The following is a 24018-nucleotide window of genomic DNA, read 5'->3' as shown; positions in this document are numbered from 1 at the left end:
TACTGAGCAATGGTGTAGAGAGACAAAAATGCAACATGTAGTATCATCAATGTATGAAAAGGCAAACTCTTACTGCAGAACTACTTCAAAGGGTGGAGGATCATGCATTTATATCAGTAAAGGAACACAGTTCAAATCAAGACATGACCTCAGTACTGTAAGTGAAGAGAAACACTTCAAAATATCACCTACTGAACTAATATCACGAAGAAATTAATCGTTTTATGTGTATATGGATCTCCCAGTGGTAGTGTGGACACTTTTTTCAATAAGTTAACAGAAGTTCTAGATAAAGTCTCAAGTACAAAGGTCAACGTAATTCTGTGTGCAGACATTACCATCAACACCAACATCATAAATGAATCCAGCAGCACCTTCATAAACATCCTTCAAAGTTTTGGCATCTCCCTATTGGTCAATAGTGCAACAAGGGTTACCACAATGACTTCATCAGTAGTTGACCATGTGGCCACAAATATGCACAGGGAAAAATGTGATGTAGCTGTAAAAGATCTCTGACTCTAAGACCATCTCTGTCAAATAACAACAGTAAAGTCAGGAATTGAATCATTCCCTAAACTACAAGCCTACAAATGACATCTATCAAAAATCAAAATAAAATATTTTGCAAAAGAACTAGAAAAACAAAGCTGGGATGAAGTGCATAAGGAAACCAAAGTGAATATGAAATTCTCTATTCTCCACATTGTTTAAATTGAACTTTGAAAAGGCATTTCCAAAAGTATAAATATCTGTATCAACATCTCAAACAAACAGATGGCTAACAGCAGGTATTAAGAAGTCCTCCCAAACACTTAAACACCTTAAATTTCTATCATAGATACAAAAAGATCTAAGGAAGGTGCTGATTGCTGCAAAAAAAGTCATTTAATGACAAAATAATATATAATGCAGAGAATAAAAGCAAATCAGTATGGAATGTTATAAAAAAGGAAACGGGGAGAGGCAAACAAATGCTGAATAACATACTGCTAAGGGATGGGGGATAAAGTAATAAATGATCCACAGCCCTTAGCAAACTATGTAAACGAGCATTTTTCAAGTATTGCAGAGAAGTTACAGCAAAAATTCCCCCAAACAAATATAACACCTGTAAATAATGTTGCACTAAATACAATGATGTTACTTCCAACCACAGAGAATGAAGTCAGTAAAACAATTCAAACTCTAAAAAAATAAGAAGTCAGTAGGCTTAGGTGAAGTACCAATGTATGTACTGAAACAATGCATAGGGATTATACAAGGCCCCTTAACAAATATAATAAATGAATCCTTCACATCTGGGACATTTCCAGAGCAGTTAAAACAGGCAAGAGATGTACCTTTGCTTAAGAAAGGTAATGCAGAAGACATAGAAAATTACCGGCCCATTTCCCTGCTGTCAGCATTCACAAAAATAATAGAAGCAATTATGAAAGACAGATTAATGAATTACCTGAATAAATACAATCTTTTAAGCGAATCACAGTTTGGTTTCCGAAGTGGCAAAAATACAGAGTCAGCCATAGTAGAATTCACAAAAGTTGTACTTGATGCTCTTGATAAAGATGAGTGTGTCACATGCATATTTTTGGACCTTTCTAAGGCGTCTCATACAGTCGACCACAAGATTCTATTAAATAAATTAGAAGCATTAGGAATAAGAGGGGTAGTCAATGACTGGTTTCGATCATACCTAACAGATAGCGTGCAAAGAGTAGAGATAACACATACTTTAAATAGATCCAAACATTTAATAAAACACTTATCAGCACCAAAATACATTGATGTAGGGCAGGGCTTCACAACATACGTGCTCGCGGAGCAAGCTGTGAGCAGCAAGGCGCGAGCACGGAGCAGCGGCCACCTGCAGGGATATCACTCACGAATTATTACTGTGACAAATGAAACAAATAAAGGAGAATGTACACGTCCCACATAATTTTATTAGCTTAGTGTATGCCTCTACATTCATATTAATTTGTGAACTGTTACACAATAAAAGGTGTCACTGAAGTGTGGGATTCTCTGTTATCTTGTACTTTTTGCCCTTTACAATTGCGTCTATGTTCGGAGTAATTGTTCTTCTGCATCGTAGGCGCAGCGTGCAGTTTAAATTTCGATCAGACAATGCGTTTCTCAGGCACATCTTGTTACATTTCATTGCAGAGAACAGTTATTCACAAACATACATGGAACCGAACATTGATATTATTGTAGCCGCCAGTTTGTGCAAATGAGGAAATCTATCCTGAGGAAAGTGTCTGTAAAATTCCAAAATGTTTTTCTTGTTCTGAAATTCGTCTCTGTATTCTCTGTCACACTGCAGGTCAATAATTTCTAGTTGCAGCTCAGGACGAATCTCTTCAATATTCGCTGAATATGGAGAGGAGAACAGATCAGAATCACTGTCTAGCGCTGTCAGATCTTGAAAGCGTTGATCAAATTCTTCTTTAAGGGCAACTAAACTATGTGAGTAACGTTCACAGTCTTTGTGAACATCTTGCATGGATGATAATTTAGGAAAATGAGCTAGATTTCCTGTTTCCAGCTGACTCACCCAAAGTGTCAATTTCATTTTAAAAGCTCGTATTCGATCTATGAAATGAGCAATTAGCAGATCTTTACCTTGTAGTGAAATGTTCAAAGCATTCAGATGGCTAGTTAAATCTGCTAAGAACGCGAGATCACATTTCCATGAAGGCTCTTTCAATTCAGGAACACACGTTATTTATTTCCATGAACATATTTATCTCATCTAATAGGCAAAAATTCGATTTAATAATTCGCCACGACTAAGCCAGCGGACCTTGCTGTAATAAGGCAGGTTACCATACTGGCTTTCTACATCCTCAAGAAAGCTTTTAAATTGTCTGTGTTGTAGCCCATGCTTCCTTATATAATTGGTTGTACGAACAACAACACTCATCACATTTTTTAGAGTGATACTCTTTGCACATAAGTTTTCCTGGTGGATCACACAGTGAACGCCCCTTATTTCATTTGGCACGGTCAGTTTTTGCATTTTCTCCTTCAACAGCGCAACGAAAGCTAATTTTTTCCCTGTCATCGCTGGTGCACCGTCTGTAGACACTGAAACTAAAGAATTCCATGACAATCCTATATTTTCAACACTTTCTTCAACACTACTTAAAATGTCACCTCCGGTTGTAGTGTTCTTCATGGCTACTACATCGAGGAGCTCCTTCCTCACCTGAAGATCTCTATTAACACCTCTAATAAATATGGAAAGCTGCGCTGTTCCAGTGATATCAACACGTTCGTCCAGAGCTAGAGAATACGCCATAATATCTTTATAGATATTTGCAAGCTGGCTCTGGACGTCGTCTGCCATGTCCTCTATGCGACGCATAATGGTCATGTCAGATAATGGCACAATCCGAAACTGTTGAACTTGAGATGGACACAAATGTTCCGCTGCAACTACCAAACATCTTTTATTAAATCGCCATCAGTGACGGGGCGCAGGGATTTTGCTAAAAACAAAGCAATTTTGTAGCTCACTCTGAGAGCTGCCTCAGTTGATTTTTCTTCGTCATCCAGATCTTCTTCGGATAACTTCCTTTTAAGTTTAATAACTTCCTGTGCACGATCTGGTCCATCACATTTTCCACTTCCGTAGTCTTTCGGGTGGTACGACATATAATGTCGCTGCAAATTAAATTTCCTAAAAGAATTCAGCGTTTTGTGACATACTAAACATTTTGCAACACCATTTTTTTCTGTAAACAGATACAATTCCTTCCAATGGGGGTTGAACTGCGAAAGCATGGTTGGGGTTACACAACGGCGACTTGACATGATTTTTAACCAGCGAAGTGACCGTTAGAGCTGATCGTGGAACTTTTAACCTTACACAGTCGGCGCGAATTCAATAGGCACGCTGCGGTCCTATTCATACGTGCGCGCGCATTTCCCCTCCCTCCCTACTCCGCGACCTTGCACCTGCTCGTGAGCACATACCTGAGCAGACGCAAGTACTCGTGCTCAAAACCGGCCAGTTGTTAAGCCCTGATGTAGGGGTTCTGCAAGGTAGCATATTAGGACCAATACTGTTCCCAGTATACATCAATGACTTTCCCAGTAGTGTTACTCATGGTGAAAAAATCCTCTTCGCTGATGACAGCAATATTATGGTCACTGAGGAAGCAAGAAAACTCCTTACCGAGAAATCAAATGAAACGTTCAAAGAAGATTATGATTGGTCAATATGCAATAAAGTAACATTGAACATAAAGAGAAACTAGTGCCATGAATTTCAGTTTGAAGAGGAAAAATGACAATGTTAAATTAAATGTAGACGGCACCTCTATAGACTGTGTAACAAATGCAAAATTTCTCGGAATGAATATTGATTCTCAGGTGAAGTGGTGCTAACACACAAAGGTACTTGAAAACAGAATGTCATCAGCATGTTAAGCCTACCATCAGTGTGTAACATGCAGTGTCTTTTAGTTACATATTATTCATATGTACACTCAATTCTTAGCTATGGCATTCTTTTTTGGGGAACAAATGCACAAATATGAACACAATTTTCAAACTCCAGAAAAGAGCCATAAGAATAATAACCAAAAATATTAGTCGAGCTCACTGTAAAGATCTGTGCAGAAGACTGGGGATTTTAACTGGTCCATGTGAATACATTCACCAGTCAGTTCTAGTCTGCAGCTCGTGGTCGTGTGGTAGTGTTCTCGCTTCCCACACCCGGGTTCGATTCCCGGCGGGGTCAGGGATTTTCTCTGCCTCGTGATGACTGGGTGTTGTGTGATGTCCTTAGGTTAGTTAGGTTTAAGTAGTTCTAAGTTCCAGGGGACTGATGACCATAGATGTTAAGTCCCATAGTGCTCAGAGCCATTTGAACCAGTCAGTTCTACACATCAAAAATAACATTGGTAATTACTGCACAAACAGCTCTGTCCATGACCATGCAACAAAACAGCATTTTCTAACAAGGAATAAAACTGTACAATAAATTAACAAAAGAGATTAAAGAAATTGCAAAAATACACTTATCCAAAAAGGCAGCTAAAATACCTGTTGTGACAGTACAAACCCCCGTTACTAGATGAATAGGTCTAGTATGCAAGGATTACTTTGTGGAGAGCGAGTGCGGGAGATTTGCAATGTGTCGGTGGGATGCCTCCACCACTGGGTGGCCACGTGGCCTGTAGCTTGGGACATTGTTTGGTCTTTCGCGCATTACACGAAAACTATGTAACTTACGGTGAAGAGTGATGCAGCAGTGGATTATGGTCAGCCATATGCACCTTCTGAAAGATCGAACTTTATTTTAAGTCATGAAACGCAAAAGTTATAGTAACTTGAAAATTGTTTAATATCACGAACACTGAAAAATTAATAAAGATAGTAAATAACAACTTACAGAGGTGAGCGAGCGCTCATCAAAAATGTCTCGTCATAGCAGATCGAGTGCCGTAGTCATATGTTAAGATTCATAAATAATTAAGCTCATAAAGAGCAATCAACAAAGTTTGATGGAAAATAGTTTATAAAATTCAATAGAAAATTCATCACGTAAAGAACGGCACTGTATAATATTTTGGATGGCATCATATGTATTTTAAACTACTTAATTTATACTATACACTAAACTTGCAATAGTTTTCATTGTTTGCAAATTATTATTAAATTTATCACTCATAATTAATTATTATAGATATGAAGATTTGGAGCAGTGCTATGTGTAGATCGCTATAGATTACGTCTAAAAACAGTGCTACATGCAGTTCTATGTTAAAACTTTGCAGCACAGATGCAAACAAACAAATTTGCAGTAAGTGGCGAAATTTAGCAAAAAAATTAAACTTGATTTACAGGCGAGAGAATGATCCTAGAAATTAATATAAAACATAATAAATAAGAAGTACTTTTTAGTGCGGTTCCGATGGTATACTTTTAAGGGATGTATGTGTCAAAATTTGTAATCTTAACAGGTGAGATTGGTACTTGCATAGCCAGGGGTGGTAAACATCCGAGCCTATATAAGCGGATGGCCATCTAGGCATTGGGGGGGGGGGGGGTCATTGGGCAGTTGTTTGGCAGTCGGTGAGTTTGTGGGTGGCGGAGTTGGCCGGTGGGTGGTGAGTGAGCCCCACTTTTGGGTGGCCCATGTGGTCATTTGAGTAAGAATGTTTCACGCCGATTTATTTCAACAAAGGGTATTGTTTAATAGTGCAAGTGTGCAAGCATATATTTGGTGAACTGGAAGTGCTACAATTATTTCTGTGAGTACGAATTACGAGGTATACATCAGCGTAAGTGAACATGTAGCGATCTGCGATTTCGCGCCAAAACTGCTACAACAAAGAGGACAGTGGGACTTGTGGTTCTGTTCGAGTTGATTGAGTAACTTTTGATTATAGCAGCCTACACTACTGAGATCTGTGAGAGCCAAAATTTGCACAAACATTTTTTAACGAACATTTGTATATGCACATTTGTGTGAACTCTTCAGCTGCACTTATTTTCCACCCCGTTGCAATTGGGGGCCCGCCCAGGATACTAGTGTGCTAGGCAACTAGACCCGAAGGCTAGTGGAACTAGGCGAAGCATAAATATTTACAGAAACGTGTTTCGGTCAATCGCATGCGCGCCTGCTATCACCATTCGACGACACCACACAGCGCGGATTGAGTTTGAGAGCCAGCGACCAGCTGACCTGCAGCCGGCGCCAGCAGAGTGTGGGTGCTGCTGATTCTCAACCGGACGACGGGCTGCCAGCGGCCAGGTGTCCAGGCACCAGCAGACCTGCAACGAGTGGCCGTGACTACGCTCTGCAATGCAGCCTCTTCAGCAGCACCGAGACTGACGCAGCCTTTCCAGAAAGATAAGTGATTACTGCACGTGCAATTTTTGTTTTCGTTTCTCTTGTTTTCAGTTTTTGTGTTATCCAAGGTAATGGAGCACGAAATTAAAAAATCGCTTAGTGATTGCGGGTTGTCAGGGAGCGGTAGTGAACCACAAAGTCCTCAGAGACAGGAGGAAATCGGTATCCCTGTAATGTCTAAAGAATTAATTGCTCTTTTCCTAAATATGAGTACACAAATAGGTTCATTTAAAACTGATATGGATAATAAATTAAGTGCTTGAGACACTAATTTTGGAACTAAATTAAGTTCAGTAAATTCCGAATTGAGTTCTCTGAAGACTGATGTGGAAAATGAATTGGCTGTTTTAAAAACTAATGTGGGCGAAGTAAATTGTCAATTGGGGTCAATGGAACAAGACATTGTGACCTAATTAGATAAGAGATTAGAAAAAATAGAAGAGAGCTGGCATTCCGAGGTTGAAGCAGTTGAGGCTGAGCTGAGGGGTGAAACTGATTTCGAAAGGCAGATGTGTGATGATAGGGAAGAGGCGACAAGGCAATCTTTGGCTGAAGGGAATGCGAAAATAGTGACTAGCTATGATGAGACAAAAGCTGTGCTGATAAACAAAATAGACAGCACAGCTGATGATCTTAGAAAGGAAATGGCAACTGTCACCTCAAAAGTAAATGACAAAATTACCCATATGAAATTGTATAATGTTTTGGGTCATGCTGGGTGTCCAGTAACGTAGGCACCTAGTGGAAGGCCATTTCAGGCGAAAACGGGTATCATGCCGTGGATTTTTTGGCCAATTGCAAGGACTGTTTTCTGCCTGGGACATCAGATGAGACAAAAGCAAAATTTGTAAAGAGAATGCTGGGAGGTTCAGCTCAGACATGGGCTAACAAGTCTGGGCTAACAAATTTAAGGATCAGTTCATTTAATTTGAAATATTCGAATGAATGTTTCTAGACAAATACTGGACTAAAAATAAGCAGTGTAGGTAGCAAAATGAGATTTTGAATGGACCTGTGTACAGGGGAGGCAGAAAACTATGAGGTAATTTTGCCAGGAAGAGTTGAATAAATTAGTAGATCTAGATCAGCCTTTAGGTATGTTAACAGAAATATCTACTTTAAGGAGGAGACTACCTGAGGAGTTACAATGGGAACTTATACATTGCCCCACTGATTCTGTGGAGAAGTTTTTAGACTTTGTTGAGAGGATGGAGCAGGCTATGTGCTATAGGCCTGGCTCAAAGGGAAACAATCCAATAAATAACCATTGCAATCTGAAGGAGAGAAGAAATATGAATTGGGGTAACAATCATCAAAATGGTCACAGAAATAGGAATTGGGGAAATAATCATCATAGCCATCATGGGGAAAGAAATATAAATGAACATTGGAGAGGAAATGGGGGAAGATATAATGAAGAGAGCCACAGTCAAAGGGATTTTAGGGGCAGTGATGTAAGAAATGAACCAAGGTCAATGCTGGGAAATGGACCTGGAAGAGGGGGACTGAACAACCGCGCACAACAGGGACAGCTTCCTTTAAGCTAGGAGCTGTCTCAAATGGGTCCACTTTGGGACAAGACAAGTTGCAAACAATAGGACCAAGAGATGGAACCATAATAATTATAATCAGACTAGGGATGGTTATTCTAAAAGGGGGGTATGACAATAATGATAGAAGTAGGAGAGAGGAAAGAATTTGTGGTATGGAGGCCATTGGGAAGCTGGTGCATGGAACATGGAAAAAGGAGAGGTTTTAAGAGGGAGAATGTTACAGGTTTAAAGGCCCAAAGGGAAGAAATCAATGCTGAGAATGTTTTTTTGTAACGAGTTTGGGGATGTGTTTTCTGAGAAAGATAGTATTGGTTTGGTGAGCATTATTAACAGGTCAGGGACCAATGCACTGATGCACTGTCTGAAGGTATAGATGGATGTTCTGATGACCAAAGTGTGTGTGAAAGTAATAGTAAGAAATTTTTTGAGCTGTGTGTAACGTAAACAGATACAGTGGATGATAATGTTAATTCTGAGAGGGTCAAGATGCCTGAAACTAATGCGTTTGTAGATGATGGTAATGATTTTGGGGCCATAGTGCCTATTGTTGATGTAGTGATAAAAGAATATGTGCCAGAGAGTGTATATGGTGATATTTATGCGGTTAGCTGTGAGCAGCCAGAGGGGGCTGGTTCTGAGATGTCTGGGAAAGTGTTTGAAATGTGCAGAATGGTAATGCAAGTGATGTTTTTGGTGGGGAAAGCTGTACCTGAATTCATGAAACATGATGAAACAAATTGTGTTAGTGTTTACATGCATGGGGTTAAACAGCAAACTAAAAATGATGAACAGTGGAGAACTAAGGGAGAATCTGAACTGAACTTAAATGATTGGGTAGCAAGGGCAAAATGGTTGCAAAAATATACTCCATAAAATTGGACAGTAGGGAAATATAATTATGTGAACAGTTTAAAGCAGTTAAATGTTGAGGATAAGGCATATTATGATGTACTAAAAAAATATTTGATGCGGATAACGAGTTTGATGGTTTAAGGGGGGATTTTATAAATGAAATGGTAGGATGTGCTGTGGAGAGTAACTGCAGGGTTACAGATTATGGAAAATTAGTGTGTGACGAGGGAGATGGAAGTTGAAAAGGTGAACAATTATGTAGTGTGTGAGGGTGAGCAGTATGGGGGTATGGAAGAGGCTGAATGGAATACTGGTTGGATGGGGAAGAGTGAATGTGATTGGGTTGATTTTTCTAAGTATATACAAAAGTTGGGACCAAAGGTATGGGAGAAGGAGAAGTTTAGTTTTGCCAGAAAATTAGGATGGTTGGGCTTAGAAAATAAAGAACAAAAGATGCTTTTGAAGTAATATTTGAAGGGGATAATGAAATAGAATCAATCAATGGGGAGGGGGGGGGGGGCAGGTCCTCCCAGGGGACACCACCTTATAGTAGGCACCTTCAGTGCCAGGCAGGAGGGTTTGCATGCTTCGTTGAAGTCAAGAGCTATGCCGGCGGTAGCATAGCTCCTGGCAGGGTCACCCAAGCCGGATTGGTCTCGACGGAGGAGCCAGACAAAGTGCGTCCCACAACATAGGGCAGGGAGGGATCTAGAGGCATAGTGAAGCCAGCTTCCCTAGAGGAATAAACCTCATAGAAATCCTGGTCCTCCAGGTTGGGGGTTGGGCATGGGGCTAATAACCCCATACTATAAAAAAAAAAAAAAAATACTGAAATTCAACAGAAGTCTCGGAAACTGGACGGAAAGCGTGTACCACAACCCTGGCAAAGGAAATGGATAAAGGATCTGACAGTAGCATCATGGAATGTGAGGACAATGCTTCAGCCTGGAAAAATGAAAGAAATAGCCAATGAAATTTTAAAATTCAAATATGATATTGTACGGCTACAGGAAATAAGATGGCAAGGGAATGGGCAGATAGATAAACCTGAGTACTCATTGGTACATAGTGGACCAGAAGAAAGAACAGCCCAACTTGGAACAGGGTTTATAATAACTAGGGAAGTTAGGAAAAGCATTCTAGAATTTGAACCCATAAATTAACGGACGTGCAGACTCAGACTAAGAGGGAAATTTAGGAATATAATTAAAGAACAGTTCTACAAAGACTTGGAAAAAGTATGCCGTGCAGTACCTAAATATGACCTGATGCTAGTAATAGGAGATTTTAATGCAAGAATAGGGAGGAATGAACATCCATATGGAGTTTCTGGAAAATATTCACTGCATGAAGAAAACAACGAGAATGGAGATTTACTATGCCAGTTCGCAGCAAGGAATAATATGATAATTAAAAGTACCTGCTTTCCACACAAAAGGATCCATCTGAGTACTTGGAAGTCTGCAGTCAATGGAGTAGTCAATCAGATTGACTATATTTTAATGATTGCACACCACTCCATGTCAGTTACGGATGTACGGAACTGCAGAGGACCAAACTGTGATTCAGACCACTTTGTGAAAAAATCAGTCTTGAGAGAGAAACTGTCACTAACAAATAGCAACAGAATAGGAAAGGACCTCATAATAAATGAAAACAAAACAAAATATATGGTAATGTCACAATCTGAGGCCAGAAGAACCCCTCAAAAACTAAACATCAATGGGAAATGCTTCAAAGGAATGTCCTCTTTTAACTGCTTGGGAGCCCCAATAACAAATGATAACAGTATTGGAAAGGCTATAAGGGAAAGAATACAAGCAGGAAACAGAGGTTACTTTGCAAATACGCAGCTTTTCAAAAATATCCTTGTTACAAGAAAAACTAAACTGCTAATATATAATTCCCTAGTCCGCATAGTTATCACATACAGTTCAGATGTATGGACGTTGACAGAACATGATAAAAATGCACTAAGAACCATTGAGTGGAAAATACTACGAAAAATCTATGGGCCAATAAGGGAGGAAGAAGGCTGGAGAATGCGCTGCAGTGCCGAATTACAAGAGTTAATACAAGGCAGGGACACAGTAAAATTTGTGAAATCACAGCAAATACGATGGCTAGGACACTTGGAGAGAATGACAGAGGATAGAATTCCAAACAAAACGATGAAAAGTGTGATCCATTCAGTTAGGCGAAAAGGGAGACCTAGAAGAAGATGGATTGATGAGGTAATGAGGATATCACCAGTACGGGAGTCCAGGGGTGGAAAAGAGCAGCAAATAATCGAGAAATGTGGCGGAAGATTGTTGAAGAAGCCAAGGGTCACCAAGGGCTTTAGCACTACTGAAGAAGAATGGGGGGCAGGTATGCACTACGGAAAAGTACTGTGCTAATGAAGTGGAGGAGGATCTTTTAGCAGAAGCAGAGCTCAAGCACGAAAATTTTAGGAAGGTGCAACCAATAGTTGAATTTCAGATAGGTAAAGTCAATGAAGAAGTCTTGGTGGGCACAGGTAGTACAGTCAGTGGGATAGCAGAGGGTTTCTCCAATTATATCAGGAATGACAAAATGGTAGAATTCCCACTCACAGAGGTTAGAATAAAAAATGCTACTGGTAATTACAGCAAGCCAGTGAGGAAGGAGGCTGTGTTAGATGTAAACATTGGTGGAGAGTTGTTTAGTCACCCATTCCTGGTGATTCAAAATTTAAGTATAAATATGGTTCTGGGTACAGATTTTTTAAATAAATATGGGGCAAATATTAACTGTGTGGGACAGGTATTGGAATTGAATGTTGGGGGATGTATAAAGGAGACAAAATTTGTAAATGCAACAGGTGATGATTTAGTGGCAAGCTTGCACATGACCCAGTGCATGTTGGATGAAGTAGGGATTGAGGAGGAGATAAAAAGGAAGTCTATGAGACAGAAGGTATTGGTGACAGTGAGAGGGAAGAACTGTATAATTCACTGGTAGAGAATAAGGATGTGTTCTCAGAGAGACCTGTGAAAGTGGTAAATTTTCAATATATACTTACGGTGAAGCCTCATGAGCCCATTAAGGGCTATGGCTATTGCCATAACAGACAAAGATGCTGTTAGGTCAGAAATAAAACACATGGACGCTTGGGGGGTGATTGAAAAAAGCAGGGGTATGTACTGTAACCCAATAGTGGTGGTCAAAAAGAGGGACAAGTCAGTACGACTAGTTTTAGATGCTAGTGTAATGTCTCTTGCAGCGGTCTCTCCGTGATATTTTCAGAAATTTTAAAAATTATATAACTCAGTACATATCTCAAAATATCTCTTCTTATCTTACCGATTATCAATGCAAAGTAGTTTCAAGTCCAATTATTCCTTGGAACGTCCATTCACTCCATGGAATAGCTTCTCTGCTATCTATGTTTTCTCTTGGGAAAAAGAATAGAGACTTCTTGCCGATTAGTCGTGAAAGAAGGATGTATATGTATATATTGTTGAGCTAGTCGCCATCTTGATGAGATTCTGTATGAGTAGGAATTTAACACATGAACTAAACTAAAGTAAGTGTGAAACTTCCTGGCAGATTAAAACTGTGTGCCCGACCGAGACTCGAACTCGGGACCTTTGCCTTTCGCGGGCAAAGGTCCCGAGTTCGAGTCTCGGTCGGGCACACAGTTTTAATCTGCCAGGAAGTTTCATATCAGCGCACACTCCCCTGCAGAGTGAAAATCTCATTCTGTAAAGTAAGTGTGTTCGCGTATTATTTAACGGATTATTATTATTGACAGTGTCTGCTTACTACGCTGTGTTGCACGGGATCAGTGGGGAACGTCTGATTTACACTGGACAAACCTGCCGTTTTGTATGCTCAAGATATCCAGTTACTTCAAATAAATAGGCTAACACAGTCTTACCAGCAGATCTCCGGTCTTCCCCATGTGATCACCAAAAGTTAATAATTATTACAAATGTTTCCAGGAGATCGACTGACAATTTTCGTCGCACCGAGACTTCGAAATTGCTTCACTGCCTTATGGAATTTAAGTTAAGCTTAATTTAATCAGGATAGAACAGTATTGAACTGTGTGAATGTGATAAACCTGCTTTGTGAATGAAAATTCCCTTAATATACGCATGTTTTTACTATCCTGATCAGTGAAGCTAAATCAGGCCGATGTGAGAGAGGTTTTTAAATTTTAGATCCCATACAAAATATATTAAATTTGTTATTTGTCATTTTCCAGTTGGATTTGTTTATTGTTATATTCCATTCATATCTGTTCATGAGAAAATGCGGTGTTTGGAGTATAAAAGAGAAAAATTAATTTCAGCTGGAGAGGTCATGCAGCAAGACTTAATCAAACGTTCTCTTTCAGCAAAATTTCATTTTAATCATGTATGAGTAAGATATATTTTTTTTTTTGGAAATTGTCTCCAATAATAAAGTTTTTAACATTCTGACATGCTACCCACATTCGTACTTGAAACCAAATTAGGAAAGGTTCAGATCTACTTCCACCTGGGAAAGCCAACGAAAAATAAATAAATACATAATTAATTATAACCAGGATTAGAACCTTTCGGCTTACTCAAGAAGATGGATGAAATTATCCATGTTTTCAAAATTGTTTTCCGATCTGGAGTTATGATATTGTGCAACTACAGTAACGATTAAGACACCTAGGTGTGGAAAGTATAAGACGAATGGATTTTCCCATTCCTCAGATGGAAGATTGGATGGATCAGGTCCATATTTGAGTTCAAAATTAATCTGGAGAAATTCAACTAACCATTCTCTTCCAGGAATCTTTAATAGTTGACCATTCCTTAGACAAATTTCGATTGTTTCATGCCACAATCCTGAGTACCTGTTCCTGGGGTTCCTTCTGGTCTCTCAAATCCGTTACGTCTCCTGTGCGGTATGACAATGCGACGCCTGTCCTCCGTGCCATGTCCCATGTTCCTGTTCGATCACTTTCACCGCAGTTCAGCAAGACATCGATGAAGAAAATTTTTCAGAAGAGGATTTCAGACAAACAGTCGAACAGAAGATTGCTGAGTCAGATTGCGTAACGGATAGTCAGAGGGAACAATTATTCAATATATTAACAGAATATGAGTCAGTTTTCGATGAAAAGCCCAGAATTATTAGAGGATATGTTTGTACATTACAGATTAAGCCCCATAAGACATTTTGCCGCACACACTATCCCATTCCCTGGCGATTAAAACAACCAGTTCAGGAAGAGATACAAAAATTGTTAAACTGGAATCTGACTGAACCGTCGAACAGCCCATATTGTTCTCCGTTGCTTGTTGTACCAAAGCCAGGAGGAAAAGTTCGATTGGTATTAGATGCAAGGGAAATTAACAAAATTATAGTACCTGTGTGCACATATCCGGAGAACATCGATGAGTTAATACAGAAATCCTTGTTTTTTTTAAAAAAAAAGGCGAAGAAGTTACGCCTAGAGCTAACTGAGTATGTTGCTACTAAGCTTGATACTATTAAAGAGCAGGTCGAGTCAATCCCACAGATAGTTAAAGCACAAGAACAGATGCAATGTTCTATCGCGGTAATTCCGGTATTAGTTGAAGTTCAAGATGAGTTAAAGCACCAGGTAAACGAGATGTCAGCAGATATGCAGGATTTGAGACAATCACAAGACAAGATCCCAAAGGACATCCAAAATTTGCATAATTCCATAAATAACATAAAGGAGAGACAAGACGAGGTTGATCATAAGGTAAACATTCTCGCGGGAAAATTCTCGCAGTTAAGTTTAGAAAGGAAAAGCATTTCTTCAGACAATATTGAACATACGGTCAGAGCAGCTATACAATCTATGACCGAGAGTTCTGAAGAAAATTTATTTAATAAAAGTTTTCGAGAAGACAAAGAACAAAAGGCTTTTGATACAGTTGACTTTGATATATTACTAATTAAAATGAAGCAGCTGAATTTCTCAAACAGCGCAATACACTGGTTCGACAGCTACCTCAAAAACAGAAGTCAACAAGTCATTTGTGGGTCGGAAAAGTCATCATGGAAAAACGTGCGCTCTGGAGTTCCCCAAGGCTCCGTCCTTGGTCCATTACTCTTCTCACTGTACATTAATGATATTTCTCCAGTGATTCACTCCTGCAACTACCATCTATATGCCGACGACATCCAACTGTACATAAGTGCAAGCCCCAAGAACATTGCTGACGCAGTAGCGAGTATGAACGCAGATCTTTGCTCTGTTTCTCGATGGGCACAGAACCTAGGTCTGAAACTAAACCCCAAGAAATCCCAGGTCATACTTATATCTCATCCAAAGTTAATCAGTCGGTACTTTCGCGAAACAGTCCCTCAAATACTCCTCAATGGTACCCAACTACCATACCAAAAAACAGTAAAAGACCTTGGAATAATCTTGGATGAACACCTAAACTGGGAAGAACAAACAGTCACAGCTTGCCGGAAATCGCTCTCCTCCCTACATGCAATTCAAAAATTTAGAAAAATATTTCCAACCCATGTTAAACAAAAATTAGTCCAAACACTAGTCTTGCCTAATCTTTACTACTGTGATGTAGTTCAACACGGCACAAATAGTGAAAATTCGAGATGCCTCGAGCTAGTGATAAATGCTTGCGTTAGATACGTATGCAATATACGGTTGTATGATCATATCAGTCCTTCATACTCCCAGCTAGGTTGGATACGCCCACATAAGGCACGCGATCTCCACACGATGTGCTTACTTCATCGATTTCTTAGCCACTGGTGCCCCCAATACTTATCTTCTCACATTAAACACCTATCATCATTCCACAACCGCAATACCAGATCGGATACGTCTAGCATCTTGGCTGTACCTTTACATAACACAAAATCTTTCTCCATGTCATTTTCCATCTCAGCCATACGACTATGGAACGCGCTCCCCTGTGATCTGCGTCTTATTCAGAACCACTTAACATTCAAGAGAGAACTCAAGACTTACATATTAGGGACGGTATAGCCACCATTGTTGTGCCCCTCTCATCTTTTTCTTTCTCCTCTCCATCATAGCTTCGAATTTTACCATTCTATTTCTCTTCCTCTAACCTATCTACCTCTTCTACATCTCTTTCACCCCATTCTATCGTCTTATGTCTCTGCTTGATGAGAATAACTCACAAGCTGCGAGAATATAACGAGAAAATTCCCAACTAGCAATAGGACTGACATTCATAAAAGAAAAATATGTTTACTTTCATATACATAGTCATTATTATTATTATTATTATTATTCTTGATTGTTATAATTATTTTTTGATTGTTATAATTATCGTTGTACTACTTTTATAATCTCTACTTTATCTTTAACATTAATACTGTATAACATGTTATATGCCCTTAATGTTCTGTAGAAACTGAAATTTGTTGAATCTGAGTATGCCTGGATAGGTGTAAGAGAGGGCCTGAAGGCCCTAATCTTGCCAGGTAAAATAAATGCATAAATAAATAAACTAGGCGAAGAACTTAAACAATGGAAAGAAAACATTGAGAGATCTTTAAATCTATCTCGAGAAGATTTGTGTTCCACGCAAGGAAATGAACCCATGACAAGATCTATCAATGAAGCTACATTATTTACCCGATCAAGTACAGACAGGGACATTAATGCACACGTTCGTTTTTGCAATCAACGTCAATCACAACACTATGAGGGTAGTCATAATGCCTGTAATTGTAAAAGCAATACTGAGGAGAAAATGCTGAAACAACGTCAATTCCAGATCTACAACCCAGACAAGAAAAATGTTCATCCCGTAGTGTTTATAAGAAGTTTTAGGGGAGTATTGCCAAAAATTTGGAGTGAGTGGCAAAAGGTTAGTTTCGTGACCGGTTATATTCAGGGGTCAGGAGCTATGGGCATCTGATGTGATACCAACACATATGAAGATTTTGAACGAGCATTTTTATCCAAATACTGGTCCGAAGGAGTACAAGAACGTTTAAGGAAGGAGGTATTATACCCGGAACCTTTTTCTTTTTCACGTGGGTCTTTAAAGAAATACTTTGAGAAATATATAAACAAATCGCGGTATTGGGATAAGCCTACGCCTCTACAAGACATGATTGACATATTAAAATCTCGACTTCCGGCCAGCATCAGAAATAGAATGCTGTATATTAATGAGCATGACCTTAACTCTTTCATGACTACGCTTGACACTATAGATATGATCGAGGAAGATAAACATCGGCCAAGACAACCGGTTATGCAGAGGAGAGCGATTGAGGCGGCAAATGCAAACCGGAATGGAAACGGATTTAATAATTATTATACTAGGAATAGTGAGAGATTCAACGGAAACAATTGCAATGGAAATGGAAATTTCAATAACAGTGCTGCGAGGGGCAGATTCAGAGACAATCGAACAGGTCGCAGATACAACCCAATGTTTGGAAATGCAAGAGATTGCCAGAACCAGCAGTTTTCAAATAATAATAATAATGCGTACAGAAATTCTGACATTCGATTTGAAGCAAATAACACAACCAGTCATCAACAACAACCAGTCATAACAGAAGTAGTAGACGATTCAAGAGGAAATAATAATCGACATTTAAACTGAAGAGGGCCGCTTTATGCTCCGTAAAGTCGGCCGGGGAATACAAAAGGGGCAAACCTGTTTTAAACGAAATTAATTCCGTGGCAATGTTGAGATATAATGAAGGTGAATTAATGACAAATGAATTGACAAGAGACTTAGAGACCTGTGTAGTCGAAGATAAAAGGGTTCCTGTGTCTGAGATCATCACAGAAGTGGGAGGAATTTTAACCAATGTTGTATTGGACACAGCTTCATCTACAGACGTAGTATCCGGAACTTTGTTTCGCAGAATTAGTAAAATTAAGAAAATCCCTGTCCTACCAGTACAAAATTGCCGAGTTATAGGTGCAGTGGGAGCAAAATCCTGGAATGTCAAGATACAAACGCTTATAGAGGTAAAATTGGGAAATGTAGCTAAACAATTCACATTCCTTGTAGTGGAAAAGTTGTTAGTAGATTGTATTCTTGGCATTGGAACTTTGCAAGCCTGCAATTGCAAGTTGGACTTGGTAGAAGGAAAGGTGCATTTTAAAATCGAAGATCAATTTGTTACACTGATCTTACTGAGAAAGGAGGCAGTGTATGAGCGATATTTCCGTGGTGCTGCTGTGCAGTTGATTTGTGCTGAAAATAATAATATGTGCCGACTACCGATCAAGTCAATTCAAGAAGAGGATTTCAGACAAACAGTCGAACAGAAGATTGCTGAGTCAGATTGCCTAACGGATAGTCAGATAGTCAGAGGGAACAATTATTCAATATATTAACAGAATATGAGTCAGTTTTCAATGAAAAGCCCGGAATTATTAGAGGATATGTTTGTACATTACAGATTAAGCCCCATAAGACATTTTGCCGCACACACTATCCCATTCCCTGGCGATTAAAACAACCAATTCAGGAAGAGATACAAAAATTGTTAAACTGGAATCTTATTGAACCGTCGAACAGCCCATATTGTTCTCCGATGCTTGTTGTACCAAAGCCAGGAGGAAAAGTTCGATTGGTATTAGATGCAAGGGAAATTAACAAAATTATAGTACCTGTGCGCACACATCCGGAGAACATCGATAAGTTAATACAGAAATTTCAAGATGTATCCTATTTAACCTGTATTGATTTGAGAAGTTCGTTATGGCAAGTCCAGTTAGACAAGGACTCAAGAAAATATACTGCTTTTATATATGGAGGGAGAAGCTATCAGTTAAAGGTCGTTCCGTTTGGTCTCAATATCAGCTCTGGAGTTCTTATTTCTGCGTTGGACTATGCCCTAGGACCAGAACTACGTGGTCGAATAACAATTTTTGTGGACGATCTATTAATTGCCTCTACAACTTGGGAGGAACATGTACAACTTATTAGGAGGATTTTTGCTGTGTTCAAACAAACTGGTATAACTGCGAATCTAAAAAAATCCCAATTTTCTCTACAGAGAATTAAATTCTTAGGACATATGATTAATGCAAAAGGAATTCTTCCAACAGAAGTGAAGAGTAGTGCGATAAAAAATTTTCCAACTCCAAGAAACAGAAGACAACTGAAAGGCTTTATAGGCTTGGCTTCATTTTTTCGTCGATTTATTAAAACTCAAGCAATGAACTCTGAATCACTAAACCGGCTCCTGAGGAAAGATGTACCATGGCAGTGGTCTAATGATTGTGAAAAGGCTTTTTGTGAAATTAAGGATCAACTGATAAATGCTCCGTTATTATACCACCCTGATATGAATGTTGGATTCTGTTTAGCCACTGATTCATCAGATGTCGGATTAGGATCTTGTTTATTTCAAATTAGGTACATCGATGGTGTAAAAACCTTTTGTCCAATTGCATTTGCTACCAGAGTTTTATCCACCTGTGAAAGAGGATATACCACTACGGAATTAGAAGCTTTAGCAGTTATTTGGTCTTTGAAAAGGTTTAATCATTATGTATATGGCTCAAGGATAGCCATTTATTGTGACCACCAATCACTAGCCTTTTTACAAACTTGTAAGTTGCTGCATCCTCGCTTGTCAAGGTGGACGCTGGCGCTGCAAGAATATCAGTTTCAAATTATTCATGTAGCCGGAAAAGAAAATATTATAGCTGACGCGTTGTCAAGATCTCCAGAAGGAATAACACCTGAACTGGATGTAAATAATAAGGCAGAATTTCCAGTGCTTCTTCTTCAAGAAAATAATTACAAGTTATATTATATTCATTTATGTAAGACAATGGCTCAGCTTCAGAAGAAGGATCGACGATGGAATACTATAATACCACAAATCAATCAACAAAATCCTATGGTCAATTTGGAATACTACCGGCTTATGAATAACATTTTATTTTTTAAATCTGGGAAGGCTGAGAATCCAAAGTGGTGTGTCTGCATACCCGAAGAATATGAAGAACGGTTAATTTGGTTTACACATTTGACTTGGGGTCATGTTGGTGTTGTAAAGTGTGCTAATAAGATTAGATATTATTGTTACTTCCCAAATATAAGGCGAAAAGTGCACACAGTCATCCAGAAATGTATTCTCTGTCAAAAGGCTAAGCCGGACAACAAGGGAAATAAAATTGCGCTTCACTCAATAATACCTGAAGCACCAAGATCACTTATATCATGTGATATTTGTGGACCACTTCCTAGAGCCAGAGGTGGTGTTAAGTACATTATTGGATTGTGTGATGTGTTTAAAAAATATGTTAAACTATATCCTATAAAATCAGCAACTGCAAGAGCTGCCGCAGTAAAGTTTGTAAATGACTACATTCCTCATGCAGGGATTCCAAAATCTATAATCTCCGACAATGCGAAGATATTTACTGGATATTTATGGAGAAAATTATTATCACAACTAGTAATAAAACAGATATTTACATCTTGCTATCATCCACAAGGGATTAATTGAACGGGTTTTTCGAGAACTAAACAGATTCATGAGAACGTACTGTCATGATAAACAAACTACCTGGATAAACTATTTGACCGAGTTTGAGCAGATTTATAATAATTTACCTCATAGTTCTACAAACTTTACCCCGAATGAACTGATGTTCAGATATAACGAAAGAAACTTTTGGGTAGATAACTTGCCTAAACTCGAGGACACCAAAATGTCATGGGAAGAAAAAATTCGCAATGCTCTCATTAATATTACGGAGAAAGCAAGACAGCTAAAGGAAATCCATGACAGAAACATGAAACGGATTCAGACTTTCAATATCGGACAAAAAATTCTTTTAAGAAGACACATCAAGTCATCAAGGTTGAAGAAGACCATCAGAAAAAGGAATCTAATTTATACAGGTCCATATATAATAGTTGATATACCGAATCCTGGTGCGTATTTATTAGCATATCCGGATTCTAGAAGAATAAAAGGATTATTTCCCCATGTAGACCTAAAGAGGTACTTTTAAAAAAAGTGTTTCAAATTAAATGAAAAGTCTGTATCAAGTATTTGGGTGTTAAAAATGAAGTGCGAAGGACAGTATGCCTCAGCTACTGTGATAGGTTAAATGACAGCATGCCAAGCATCTGTGATAGTTCAATGTACAGTAAGCGATTGCTTCTGTGATAGTATAGGAATATTTAGAAAAGTAAGTGGAACTGTAGCTATTGCTGCTGTGAAGACTTAGGGTTTATCTGTCTACACGATGATCACCAAAGAAACTTGTGCGTGTGAAATAATATACATTCAGGGAGTGTTAATCTCCAGTGAGAATAAGTTTACTGAAACTATATGGTCGAATACGGGCTTGCGTGTGAAGTTAGTGTGTGTAAACTGACAGTTCACAGGAGAAAAAATAAACCGCGTTAGGAAATTAGAATCGATTGCTACTGTCCACAGATATAAAGACTCACTGTCCCCCCCCCCCCCCCCCCCCCCCCCAGCGCGAGCTAAATTCTATTCAAGAGAATTTAATTAACCAGCTTAGTGTGTGTTTATAAAATTAGAGTTAATAAGAAAGTTCTTCGTTGAATTTATAATAATGTGTCATTTTCCAGTTAGATTTGTTTATTGTTATATTGCATTGATATATGTTCATGAGAAAATGCGGCATTTGGAGTATAAAAGAGAAAAATTAATTTCAGCTGGAGAGGTCATGCAGCAAGACTTAATCAAACGTTCTCTTTCAGCAAAATTTCATTTTAATCATGTATGAGTAAGATATAATTTTTTTTTGGAAATTGTCTCCAATAATAAAGTTTTTAACATTCTGACATGCTATCCAAATTCGTACTTGAAACCAAATTAGGAAAGATTCAGATCTACTTCCACCTGGAAAAGTCAACGAAAAATAAATAAATAAATAAAACCAGGATTGGAACCTTTTGGCTTACTCAAGAAGATGGATGAAATTATCCATGTTTTCAAAATTGTTTTCCGATCTGGAGTTCTGATATTGTGCAACTACAGTAACGATTAAGACACCTAGGTGTGGAAAGTATAAGATGAATGGATTTTCCCATTCCTCAGATGGAAGATTGGATGGATCAGGTCCATATTTGAGTTCAAAATTAATCTGGAGAAATTCAACTAACCATTCTCTTCCAGGAATCTTTAATAGTTGACCATTCCTTAGACAAATTTCGATTGTTTCATGCCACAATCCTGAGTACCTGTTCCTGGGGTTCCTTCTGGTCTCTCAAATCCGTTACGTCTCCTGTGCGGTATGACAATGCGACGCCTGTCCTCCGTGCCATGTCCCATGTTCCTGTTCGATCACTTTCACCGCAGTTCAGCAAGACATCGATGAAGAAAATTTTTCAGAAGAGGATCTCAGACAAACAGTCGAACAGAAGATTGCTGAGTCAGATTGCATAACGGATAGTCAGAGGGAACAATTATTCAATATATTAACAGAATATGAGTCAGTTTTCGATGAAAAGCCCAGAATTATTAGAGGATATGTTTGTTCATTACAGATTAAGCCCCATAAGACATTTTGCCGCACACACTATCCCATTCCCTGGCGATTAAAACAACCAGTTCAGGAAGAGATACAAAAATTGTTAAACTGGAATCTGACTGAACCGTCGAACAGCCCACATTGTTCTCCGTTGCTTGTTGTACCAAAGCCAGGAGGAAAAGTTCGATTGGTATTAGATGCAAGGGAAATTAACAAAATTATAGTACCTGTGTGCACACATCCGGAGAACATCGATGAGTTAATACAGAAATCCTTGTTTTTAAAAAAGAGGCGAAGAAGTTACACCTAGAGCTAACTGAGTATGCTGCTACTAAGCTTGATACTATTAAAGAGCAGGTCGAGTCAATCCCACAGATAGTTAAAGCACAAGAACAGATGCAATGTTCTATCGCGGTAATTCCGGTATTAGTTGAAGTTCAAGATGAGTTAAAGCAACAAGTAAACGAGATGTCAGCAGATATGCAGGATTTGAGACAATCACAAGACAAGATCCCGAAGGACATCCAAAATTTGGATAATTCCATAAATAACATAAAGGAGAGACAAGACGAGGTTGATTATAAGGTAAACATTCTCGCGGGAAAATTCTCGCAGTTAAGTTTAGAAAGGAAAAGCATTTCTTCAGACAATATTGAACATACGGTCAGAGCAGCTATATACAATCTATGACCGAGAGTTCTGAAGAAAATTTATTTAATAAAAGTTTTCGAGAAGACAAAGAACAACTAGGCGAAGAACTTAAACAATGGAAAGAAAACATTGAGAGATCTTTAAATCTATCTCGAGAAGATTTGTGTTCCACGCAAGGAAATGAACCCATGACAAGATCTATCAATGAAGCTACATTATTTACCCGATCAAGTACAGACAGGGACATTAATGCACACGTTCGTTTTTGCAATCAACGTCAATCACAACACTATGAGGGTAGTCATAATGCCTGTAATTGTAAAAGCAATACTGAGGAGAAAATGCTGAAACAACGTCAATTCCAGATCTACAACCCAGACAAGAAAAATGTTCATCCCGTAGTGTTTATAAGAAGTTTTAGGGGAGTATTGCCAAAAATTTGGAGTGAGTGGCAAAAGGTTAGTTTCGTGACCGGTTATATTCAGGGGTCAGGAGCTATGGGCATCTGATGTGATACCAACACATATGAAGATTTTGAACGAGCATTTTTATCCAAATACTGGTCCGAAGGAGTACAAGAACGTTTAAGGAAGGAGGTATTATACCCGGAA

Source organism: Schistocerca cancellata, chromosome 1, assembly GCF_023864275.1.
Source record: "Schistocerca cancellata isolate TAMUIC-IGC-003103 chromosome 1, iqSchCanc2.1, whole genome shotgun sequence".
Taxonomy (NCBI): domain Eukaryota; kingdom Metazoa; phylum Arthropoda; class Insecta; order Orthoptera; family Acrididae; genus Schistocerca; species Schistocerca cancellata.
Note: the sequence above shows the minus strand (reverse complement) of the source record.